We start from the raw sequence: 12,216 nt of genomic DNA, 5'->3' as shown, positions 1-12,216 counted from the left end.
AGTTAACTATCTTAGTATCCTTCAAAATTATAAGAAAGCAATATCGTTAAGCTAACTAAATAATTAGAACATGCCCTTCATATAATTGGAGTTGACAAAATAGATAGCAGAACCAACTATCACCATAAGAGTGTCAGGGAACTTTTTTCTGAAAATTGTTGTATATTTCAGTAACCAGTAGTCTTGGGGATAAGAAAAATCCAAATGCAATCAATTTAATAGAAAACCATCACTTATTTATGTGTGTTGTGCGTTTAGACTGGTATATCAAGTTTACATCCACATGTAGTCTCGTATGTAGAAAGATGTCAATGAGCCAAGTGGGTTACTTGTTCTCGAGGCTACCATTTTTTTTTAACTTAAAAGTAGTGTTCATTGCTGCAAATGTTCTTCCAATTATTCTAGCTTCCTATAAGTCGTGAAGTTTGTTATACAAAAAATAAACTTCTCTGAAACGAACACCTGACCGAGAAATGAGTTAAGAAGCATAACTTACCCCTCAGTGCTATCATACCAACACAACAATCCTGAAACCTTTGCCCAGATATTCACCAGTGAAAGAAATTTTCTTTACCATGCTTGTTTGTTGTCACGACCCTAAATCCGGACCCGGTCGTGATGACGCCTCTCGTGAAGACAAGGCCAGCCGACACATTCTCATTCCAATCTTAAGCAGTAACATAATAAGTTTTAAGCCGTAAACATGATAAAATCTCAAAAATAAGCAGTTAACAGTACAATTTGCGGAAAAACAAACCCAACACAGCCCGACATCGGGGTATCACTAGTTATGAGCATCTACTAAGTTCCGAATACAACAAGAGTCTAAAATGTACTAGATACAGTCTAATGAAATCTAGAGGGAGAAAAGCAGTGCTGCGAACGTCGGGCAGCTACCTTGCTAAACTCCGATGAATCTGCCTTTGAGCAACCAATACCCGCTACCGAGTTCAGAAATACCTGAATCTGCACACAAGGTGCAGGGAGTAAAGTGAGTAATTCCAACTCAGTGAGTAATAAAAATAAATGAAGACTGAGTAATATAAAACCACGTAAGGCACAACATTAAGCTAAAAGAGGCACAACAAAAATCAGTAAATATAATTAAGCAGAGAAATCTCATAAACATCCGTTAAACAATTAAACAATATAACTGCCCCTCGGGCGCAGTAACAACAAAATCAGCCCCTCGGGCAATATCACAGAACAATACCAGCCCCTCGGGCTATATCTCATATCACAATGGGTACCCGCGCTCACTGGGGGTGTACAGACTCTGGGAGCCCCTCGGCCAATAACTGATATGTCTTGCGGGTTTGAATCACACATCCCTCAGCAATACAACTCGGAGCCAACCAAGTCGACTCAAGTTAGAACACACATCCGCATTGGCCTGCCAACAGACCCCTTTATCAAGGAAACCCCGAAGCTGCTCCCTCAACTCCTTTAACTCTTTCGGTGCCATACGATACGGTGCCCGACATCAAATAAATACCGAAATCAACAACCTTGCCCGACGACATGCCCGGCCACAAGAACACATACGAAAAATCCCTCACCACCGGAACTGAATTAATGGTAGGAGTCTCTACACTAACATCTATCACGAAAGCCCAAATACGAAAAACAATCCTTCCCAGCCATCCGCTGGGTCTTCAAAATATAAAACCACCCTACTAAGAACATAATCCGTCGAGCCTCGCCACTCGATCCGTGGTATTCTCGGCATAACCAACATCGCCGCCTTAGCGCAATAGCTCAGAATGACACAACACTGAGACAACTAGTCCATACCCAATATCACATCCAAAATCTAACGTACCAAGCAGCAAAAGATCCTCTCGGGTCTCCAAACCCCGATAGTCACTAAACCGTGCCGATACACACGACCCACAACCATAACATAGCCTGAATATGAGAACTCCCAGTCTCCAACTCCATATAGCACATGAATCACCATATCCCATTCCAATTCCACCGTCCGAGTATACAACACACCTCTAATACCTACTCATTCCACGAGAGATACTCTAACATTCTTCTGTGCCACCAAGCAGATCCGAATGTCAGCAGTCGATCCAACAAGAAAGTGCCACACTACCACCGAAGTACCCTCAACTTAATCACATTGCCTTTTCCTGAAACATATACCCTCGTCAAATTACCCCAATTGGCAGTACCATTTCCTTAATCATCTGAAGCTCATTTCTCCATTTATCTGAAGCTGCCCGCTGCCTAAGAGTTTTATGACCTTCCTTTCAGAACTGAACCGTAACCTTGCATATGCGAATCTCAATCCTCCACATATACCGCATATACCATACCATCCTAGGATAACATGAGGACTTCACATCCCTTCCGAGCCACAAGCACTATGTACTCAACCAACCAAGAACTTTCCATTGATCCCATTCAAAAGAAAATCGCTACACATTCCATGCTTCTTACAGTCGCAGAGAATACGCACCTCTAACCGCAGTAGGAATCATCAAGAACTCTCCGCCTCCCTTTTTGACAAAACCAAGCCTGACATGACTGAATCCCTTTAACTCAACCAAGCTATGCAGGCCACCAAAACCTAAGAGCATTGCCGTGAAACACCTGTAGAAGCTCATTACCTCGTAAACATCCAAAGGACTAATCATATCCTTGCTATACTGGTTCGGCATACTACCAAACTATCTCATCTATCCGAGTTCCTCTGATTTTACCTTCAACTTGATACTCCTTCTTGCTATAGCATCACAATTCCTCAACCCAGACTCACCACACGAGACCCAAGCATAATACCACACAGTCTAAGGCTCGCAACCCGCTGAATACTCTTTTAAATGTTCCCAAAAGCACCACATTCAAAATACCTACCCTTAAAAGACTTCCTACGAATCCAATGCCATTACCTTTACCTTCTTGATACTGTTATACAGAACCCCATAATGATATAGAAATACCACTAGTCTTGACACCTTCCAATGCAACCTCAGTTTCTAGCCAAAAATACAACTCGAAAGTTTTCACTTATTACATGAAAAATCTTGAACGCATTAGAACCATTCTCTAGAGTCAACCACTCTACTCAAACTACAATTAGCCCGATCAAATCAACCGAACAACCCGTGCCTTATTAGCACTCCGACACCGCATAATATAACTTCATCCCAATGCAACCAAGCAACTTCCTGCTCTATACACCGAGAATTCCTTACCAATAACAACTCAATAGCAGACTCCCCCACTTGGTTCGAAGCCATAGATCAAAACACACACAATAACTCATAATGCATATACTCTATTTCTTCCATAATACCATAGTGAGATTAAACTCAATCCTTCATCAGCTCGTGAAACACAGACCATCTAGTACTTTAAATCTTCTACAAATCTCGCATTCACTCTCGCAACAGTTAAACCCACTCTCTTAAGCAACCCCCAGATTTAAATTTCAATGCATATATTTCACTTGAAAATGGGATCGTCTAACAGACAACGTAAGGATCACACAACTTCCGAACACTCCGCAGGAGATAACCCACCTATTTTGCCTCAAACTAACATTTCTGTATACCTTCCATCATCATAAACATTACGCAGTCACTTAGTCTTCTTGAGTCTGAACCCATACCGCAACATGAAATTTACTCCACTCCAACTAGGATACATGAAAAGATTCATCACACGCCCATAACTCAGGGCTATAACTCGAATCAAGGCGGAAATCAAGCACCTAATAGTTCTTCTATCCTCCAATAGAACATTCTCGTCGCTTCCAAATCATACGAATACATCTCGCAGTCACATCATCCTCATCACGTAATTATCCAGTCATTACTCCCCTTAATAGGGACACAACAGAACATGTAGATCCAGAAACACGTGCTCACACAATCAGCACCTCGATGCTCAAGCTATAGGCAAACAAATCTGGCCTCGAGTCTTCCAGACTGGCCCAACATCAGCACATAGAGATCACATCTCGCCCCTCAATCAGGGAATCACAAGCCATCGATGCACATCTAATACTGAGCACTCATGTGCGCATACGAACGTGTGGAAGGAATTTCAAGAGTTACTTTTCAAGCTGAATCAAGGATGCACGACAAGAATTCAAGAATGTGAAGTTTTTTCTAAAGGTTCTGCAGCCTCTCAAGGATAAATACAGACGTCTCCGTACCGATCCGCGAGACTCTACTAAACCTGCTCATGACTCGTGAGACCTATGTAACCTAGGCTCTGATACCAACTTGTCACGACCCTATACCCGGACCCGGTAGTGATGGTGCCTCTCGTGAAGACAAGGCCAGCCGACACATTCCCATTCTAATCTTTCTTCAAAATCGCCTCAAGGCTCTTTTTCCGTTCAAAAATGGTGTAAAAGGGTTTCAAGTCGCGGAATAGCCTTTTTAAAACATTCTGCCCAGCTATTAAATTTCCTTCATCGCTATCGCGGGACAACTTTCGCGATCGCGAAGCACAATTCCTTAGCTCCCAAAATTTACTCTATGCGAACGCATGAAATACCATGCGAACGCGATGCTCAAGCATCTGACCCTACACGATTGCGGATTGGCCACCGCGTTCGCGATGAACAACTTCCATCCAAGACTCCTGGTCCACTTAAATCTACGCGAATGCGACCTTCACTACGCGTTCGCGATCTACAACTTCCTCACCTCTATGCGATCGCGACCCAACTTCCACAAACACGAAGAACAACTGAACTTCCCCCTCAAAACCCTCTACACGATCGCGAAGAGGAATTCTTTGCAATAGTTAAGCCTGCAAATTCTGCAACATCTCCAAGGCATGAAATGGTCCGATTGACCACCCAAAACTCACCCGAAGCCCCCGGGACCTCAACCAAAGCCACCAACATATCCTAAAACCTTATTCGAACTTGTACCAATCTTCAAAATACCTCAAACAACATCAAATCAACCAAAACACATCGGATTCAAGCCTAAGTTCTAAAATCTTCCAAATTTCGCTTTTGATCAAAAACCCAACCAAACAACATCCAAATGACTTGAAATTTTGCACACACATTCCAAATGACATAACAAAGCTACTACAGCTTCCGGAATTTCCATTCCGACCCCTATATCAAAATCTCACCTACCAACCGGAAAACGCCAAAAACTAACTTTTGCCAATTCAAGCCTAATTCTACACCGGACCTCCAAAACACATTTCGATCACACTTCTAAGTCCCAAATCACCTAACGAAGCTAACCAAATTATAAAAATTCCAATCTGAGATCATATATTAACAAGTCTAATCTTGATCAAATCTTTCAAATTTCAAGTTTCAAACTGAGAACTGTTCTTCCAAATTCATTCTGATCATCCTGAAAATCAAAACCAACGATTTACATAAGTCATAATACATTACACAGGGCAAGTCATGCCTGAGATTTGACAAGCAAAGGGCAAAAGCTCAAAATGACCGGTCGGGTCGTTACATTTGCACCCAAAATAGATGATGCATCATGAAAAGGGAAATAGGAAAAAGTATAACAGATGTATTTCTGACTAGTCATTGAACTTTTTTTATAATGATAAGAAATGTCTAGATGCTTCAGATAAGACTTCATTAACTCAAAGTCGGAACTACTAGCTAAAGTTTAATCTCTAGATTTTCACTGATAATCATGGTTAAACAAGCATGTTGGAATTACTTAGACGCTTTATTCATTTGATCAAAAGTACTCATGGATAACAAGAAATCCAAATATATTTGTAGAAGCAAACACAAGGAACGCTTTACCTTCACGAATTAGCTCAAATCTTGGATGATCAATCCATTGCTTTAGATTATCCTTTGATCGATTGGAGTAATTTTCTACAACAATCACGTGAGCATATGCAAAAGTTAATGTAATTGTACCCATGCTTCTAATCATTTTTGATATACAAGAATGCAATAGTTGCAAATATACAACAGAAAGCCAAACTTAGAAGATTGTACCTCATTCTTCTCATTTTACATTAGTTTGTCAACAAATGCGAGAGCCGATAGTCTAGATCATCTACCAAATTCCTCATGTTGGTCTGTGATTATGGCAGTTCGTGAATAGTAAACAATGCTAATTAATATCAGAAAATCACAGTAGTATCCTGTAAAGCAGCCTCGATTAAACATTAACTAGAGTACTACATTATGAAGAGGCTGGAAATCAAAATTTTCACTTAATTGTAACAAGAAGGAAAACAAAAAAATCAATTCCTAGACCATTAGACCATCAATCCCCAAGCTGGACCAACTTAGAAACAATTCAAAAATCAAACCCAAAACTTGGTAGTGATCAAAGTCGTTGGACAAAGAAAGAGTGCATTGCCTTGTTCCCCGTACTTCAAAATTCTAAACACATAATCCATCCAATAGCCAAAATAGGAAAAACTTTAATCAACCGTAAAAGACCAAAGATCTCCCAAATACCACCTAATACAAATATACAGTCTCTCACTAGAGAACCTCCATTTAAACGCGCACAGTATTCCCCTACAACAATTCTTAAAAGGGTAAAATTTGCAATTAGACCTCAAGCGTAGGAATCCACACAAAATTGAACCAAAATATAACACAATAGTAGTAATATACATAAATCCGCACGCATATCTTAAACAATTTCGAGTACGAACTCTGTAACGAATAGTAAACAAAGGAGATATAAAGCAACTGAAAATAAAAAGAGTATAAGTACGAACCTTTGTTGTTCTCATTGCGCCGACTTTCTCTCGTTAAAGAAGGTGATGAAGAGAGGAAATTTGGGCCTGAAAGATTTTGTGAGTTGGGGAGAGGGAATTGTATCCTGGAAAAAGGGGAGGGTGGGGGGAAGAGAGGGAATTTTGCTCGCCGGATTCTAAAAAATTTTAGTCTAATTTCTAAATTACCCCGTAAGGTGCCAATTAAAACCTATGGAGATATTGTCCAATATTGTCTTTTAGCGTCTTTCTTTACTTCTAGTTTTCTCTTTTATTTCCTTTTTATTATTTAAAAGAAAGAAACAATGACAAATAAAATTAACTTACTAATACAACATACTTAAACCTAATTGATATGTACTACTATACAAAAAAAAAAGGAAAAACAAAAGATCCAAACAAATAATAAATTAAATATAATACAAACTTACTAAAACTCATTAAAATAATTCATTTAATATTCAAATTGCTAAATATCCTTGATTACATAAAATGCGACAAAATTATAGAAGTGCTAATATTTTTGCCTTTATTCACAACTCCCAGAATTATGAAAATAAAAGACACTCATGTGCATATATTTTGTATTTTTTATCACGGCCCAAATTTCCAACCAAGAGGTCGTGATGGCACCCAACATCGCTTGCTAGGCAAACCAATACGTAACAAGACTAAATCCAACAACCATCTAAAATCTTCCTAGAACTAGTGTCACCGAGTACATGAGCTTCTATAGAACTACTAAATACAACGTTTGAAATGACAAATACACTGTTTGATACGACTAAACAGTATAAAGTCTAGAAGATGGGTGACATCTAGACCTGCGGACGATAATGCAACACTACCTCGAGTCTCCACTACCAAGCAAGCTAGTTCATCCTTTGAGTACCACTAAGAAGTCCGATGCCAAAGTCTGCAAAAGAAGTGCATAAGTGTATTATGAGTACAACCGACCAATATACTCCGTAAGTGTCAAGCCTAACTTCGACGAAAAAATGACGAGGCTAAGACAAGACACCTACATATAAAGTTGTCAGTTAAGTAACGAGAAAATAAATAGAGATATAGCAATTAAGAGAACAAAAAAAGTAGCAACTAAGATAGCGATTAGGTAACACGAGAGATAACAAGTGTAGTAGCAAAATAAATAATAGGAGGAATAATGAAAGAAGTAACTAAGGAGTATAATGATGTAAACAACACCAAGCAAGTCTTTCACCACAATTCAAGTCCAAGTAATTTGACAATGCGACTATGAAACAACATAGCCAAACTCTCAATCTACATCGTAAAAGTAAGGAACAAGAGATATCAATCAAATGGCACAGCATCACTCTTCGAATTTTTACTCTCATTCTCACAATCACGGAAATACCCCTCGTGCATATTACTCTTCCTCACGAGCACGGAAACACCTTTAGTGAAATTCATTCTTCTCACCATGCATAAACATGTAAACCAATACCAAGAAGGATGAAAAGAACAAAGAATATCAAGAAGAGTGATTGAACATAACTTGCCATAAGGAAAGTAGTCATCACTTATCACCAATAGCCAAATCAACATTTCAATAGCCTTACTACCCAATATCGCAACAAGCTCAACACGACTGCCAACATGAATAAGAATAGTCAAAGAGTTTCACAATTTAATTAAAGCATAAAAGTCAAGTTTACCTGTATGCTTAACCCATAGCAAACACATATACACCGCTCACCTTGTGCATACATCGCTCCTAACACATAGCAATTCGATGCAATTATATTTTAATTTTCTCAAATCAAGGTTATCCAAGATACTTACCTTTTTTAGGGACAAATCAACCCTCAAATATTGCATTTTCTTTAGCACAAGCCTCCAAACTACTCGAATATGGCAAATTAATACTCAAATAAGTCAAAATAAGCTTTAGAAACTATCCTTATATCCACAAAGTCTGTATTTGACATATTTAGAAAGGTCAACAAAAAGTCAACTCGTATCCACTTGATTAAAATTCGAAATCAAGACTAAATCCTGAATACACATTCACCCCTAAGTGCAAATATGTGATTTAGTTTGTGATCCGACCTCAATTCGAGGTTTAAATCTCTAAAATAGAAAAATCCTAAGTTCTACTCAAAACCTTATTTCTATTATATGAAATCTTATATTTAGGGATGAAAATCTACTAAAAGTAATGAAAATTGATAAGAATTAAGATAAAGTTACTAACCCTTGAAGACAGGAAAAGAGTTATTTTCAAAAATCATCTCCCACAAAGTCTAGGTCTCAAAAATGGAATAAAATAAGCTAATCCCAAAATTCTTTATTTTTATTTAGCTGCAGATGTCATAGTTGCAAAATCTTGTTAGAAATTGCTCAGCTTGCAAAAGCGAAACAATGTTTGCAAATGCAAAAATGGCCTTGAGCCTCAGGTGTCACGAATGCGACACAGATCTCGCAATTGGGAGGGTCGCAAATGCGACTCCAGCTTCGCAATTATGAAGCTGCCCACCTCATCCCACCTTCACAAATGTGAGGCCCACTTTGCAATTACGAACATCACTTTTGTGAGAAGTTCATCACAATTGTGATAATTGTGGTACCAACAAATTCTAAGTTCTACGAAATCAGTCCGAAATCAATTCGAAACTTACCTGGGCCCTTTGGGACTCCATCCAAATATCCACACAAGTATATAAATCTAAAAAAAAGAAATCGCCCGTAAGCTCAAAATATCAAAATAACATCAAAACTCAAAGATTTCAAAGCTCTTAAGTTTAAATTTTTAACTTTTTTATAATAAGCGCCGAAATGGAATCGGGCCACCCGGGACCCCAACCAAACATGCGTATAAGTTCAAAATCACCATACGAACCTACTAAAATTGTCAAAATACCGATTTGAGGTCGTTTACCAATAATATTGACCGTGGTCAACTTCAACTGCTTATAAGTTTTAAAATCAAGTTTTCTTTTAAAAACATCACATTTATCATAAATCATTGACTAAAGCTATATAAGATCTCAAATTATGAAATGGGAAGTTAGAACTCTAAATGACTTATCGGGTCATTAAAGATTTCTCTTTCGGATTTATGGATCGGTACATCTATATGTCGATGTTGGACATACTAAGTCATATGAAGCGACCTTCCATTTTATCCTCAATATATATGACTTGCACCTTTTGGCGAACGTGGTTAAGTTTTAATCTTATCTAATCTTGAATAATTGCACACCCATCTTAGCATCCGCATTTGCCCAACACATATCTTGTGGATATATTAGACTTTAGCAATTCAACACTCACGACCATATAACATTGTCTGTATTATAACTATTTTAAAGAGTATTTCTTCTCTTTGATGGACACTATTTTGTCACATAACATCCCGGTAGCACTTGTCTATTCAACCATCTGATTTAACTCTACGAGTAACATTTTCATCTATCATTCCATTCTTTAGAAATAACGAACATAGATATCTAAATTATTTGTATTTTTGTACTGCTATTCTGTCTAGTCTCACCTCAACTTCGCTCATCTCATCTGGCTAAAAGTAAAGCATGTATTCAATAGTACTTCTACTTATCCTAAAATTCTTATGCCCTAAAGTATTTCTCCATAATTTAAGCTTTTGGTTGACCCCCTAAATGTGGGGGTTATTAACCGCCACAAATTGTATCGAATTGTTATACTTTACAAACTTCCACAATTGATGCAATTTGCAGAGGTTATAAAAAACCTCCACAAATAACCCGCCACAAAAAGAATTATATAGCAGGGGTTTAAAGAAACGCCACAAAATGATCTTATTATGGGGTTCTTATTATCCCCACAAATAAACCTCCACAATTAACCTTATTTCTTGTAGTGAAAAAATAAAGGCTTTTGGAATTGGTGGTCCCAAACAAGTCAAAAAAGGGTTATATATTTGTGTGGTTATAAAAGCTTCTCATTAAGAGTAGAATTGTACGTTTAAGTTAAATTGTTACCAAATTTAAAAATGAATTATTTTTTTTGGAACAGACCAAAAAAAAAAAAAATAGATTCACATAAACAGAGGAAGTACTATTTCACGCTTTTCATGATTTGACGTGTTGCCATGAAACTAGTCTACTCTACCTAGATTTGCCTTTTCAGTATAGTATACTAACCTTTTGTTTTTATTCTTTCCTTTTCAGTATAGTATACTAACCTTTTGTTTTTATTCTTTCTAAAAACTCCAGTTTCTTCTGCCATGGATTCTGAAGGTGACGGCTCGGTATTCAGCCTCCTCATCCCTATATTCTGTTTCCGGGATAAATTCGATCTATTTATTTTTATTTATTGTCTTTTAAGCTTATTCTTTCAAAATTTTGTACCTATTTAATTTATTCTTTCAAATTTATTTTCTCCCTTTATTTGATAATTTGTGCATGTATTATTCTTGAAATCTTTTGTTCTGCTCTTGAAATAGGGTGTAATTGTTTTCTTCGCAAAGTACAATAATTACTCTTAAAATCTTTTACAAGTTCTTTTAGCTAAGTTGTAATGGATTTTCAAGCTTCTGGCACCGTACGTCGTACCTATTTTTGATTTTGCTAAGTGATGTAATAGTTGAAATATAAGTCTGAAGGATCTTCCTCCATTTATTTGCATTCTTAGGATATAAGACTTGTTTAATTAACTCAATCTTCCTCAGGGGTTTTTAGTGGATATTGATGTATATGGTCGAAATCAGGTATGCCCGATTTCACGGGCTCGAGGGGTCGCCATAAACCCGAGTTCAGGATGGGTCGAGTTCGAGCTCGATGGACCAAGCTCGAGCCCGATGACAGAGTACAAGGCCCGAGGATCGAAGTACGCGATGAGTATCGAAGCCGAGTTTGCCCAACCCCGAGATGATGCCGTTATGGGTTTGTAACAGAAAAGGCAAGATTTCAGCCACGTCCCCAAGATCATGGCGTGAATTCTGGAGTGGATTCGTACGAGTTAGTGCGAATCCATACTAGGCGTTAGACAGCTGTACCAATAAGATTACTTACTGTAAATAGAAATGTACCTTATTTAGGGTTCTCCTGCTATATAAAGGGGATCCCAATCATTTGTAACCATCATCATTCATTGGCAAAAGAATACACTCTCTTACTTTTCGCTTTTCATCAGAATTGTCCTTTAACTCTATTGTTTTTATTTTACTGTTCTTGACCTACCTCGAGGCTAGCTTAGCTCGAGGTCGAGGCTGGCTTGCACACTGGTTTGATTTTACTTATTTCCTTCGTTTATACGTTAGATTTCTTGGTTATTAATCAATATTGAACTAAATCACATATTTTTTTAAAATCATAAATCAAGCTTAATTGTTACTCGTATTTTCGAGGTAAACAATTTGGTGCCCACCGTGGGGCTAAAGATAATAGTGATTATTTCAGTACTGATTTTAATAACACACGTTATTTTCACACTTTTTCTCGCCAAGAATTTTTGTTCTCAGGTGAAAACATGTCAAACTCGCAAAACGCACCAGTACACGGCGATGACTGT

At 37.9% G+C, this 12,216-nt stretch overlaps 1 long non-coding RNA gene across 1 annotated transcript; it reads right to left on the bottom strand.

Moving 5' to 3' along the window:
• Positions 1–926: 926 nt before the first annotated feature.
• Positions 927–6,844, bottom strand: LOC109210360. Its single transcript, XR_002065534.1, has 4 exons — positions 6,706–6,844; positions 5,966–6,048; positions 5,765–5,839; positions 927–966 (listed from the first exon to the last, which is right to left on the bottom strand). It is a non-coding gene; the product is annotated as an uncharacterized LOC109210360 (long non-coding RNA).
• Between the last annotated feature and the right edge of the window lie 5,372 nt (positions 6,845–12,216).

The sequence above is a fragment of the Nicotiana attenuata genome, unplaced genomic scaffold (genome assembly GCF_001879085.1).
Source record: "Nicotiana attenuata strain UT unplaced genomic scaffold, NIATTr2, whole genome shotgun sequence".
NCBI lineage: Eukaryota > Viridiplantae > Streptophyta > Magnoliopsida > Solanales > Solanaceae > Nicotiana > Nicotiana attenuata.
The sequence above is the reverse complement of the archived record's forward strand: the minus strand, read 5'-3'. Positions and strand labels throughout refer to the sequence as shown.